Consider the following 353-nt stretch of genomic DNA (forward strand, 5'->3'; position numbering starts at 1 on the left):
TTCTGTACAAGTATGGAATTAATTGGAGCTAGATGAGAAATGAGAGAAGTCCTAATGCTCCTAAAGGGAATCTTGAGAGTAACAAAGACTGCGTATATAGAATTCTTTCTGTACTGTGCATAAGTCAGAGCATAGTAGAAAAGCACTGTTATGTAACTAGTTAAGGATGCAAAGAAACAAACAAAACAGTATTAAACAAAACGTTACTTACATTAATGAAATCATTCACACGTGTAGGTGTCTGTGGACTGAAGGCCAATATTGGTAACTGTAGTGAGTCAATGGGATCCTGCACAGAGCCCTTTAGAAATCACTGGGTTTGCCTGTGTGTGGCCATGGATTTCAAACCTCGG

The sequence above is a fragment of the Acanthisitta chloris genome, unplaced genomic scaffold (assembly GCF_000695815.1).
Source record: "Acanthisitta chloris isolate BGI_N310 unplaced genomic scaffold, ASM69581v1 scaffold31344, whole genome shotgun sequence".
Classification (NCBI taxonomy): domain Eukaryota; kingdom Metazoa; phylum Chordata; class Aves; order Passeriformes; family Acanthisittidae; genus Acanthisitta; species Acanthisitta chloris.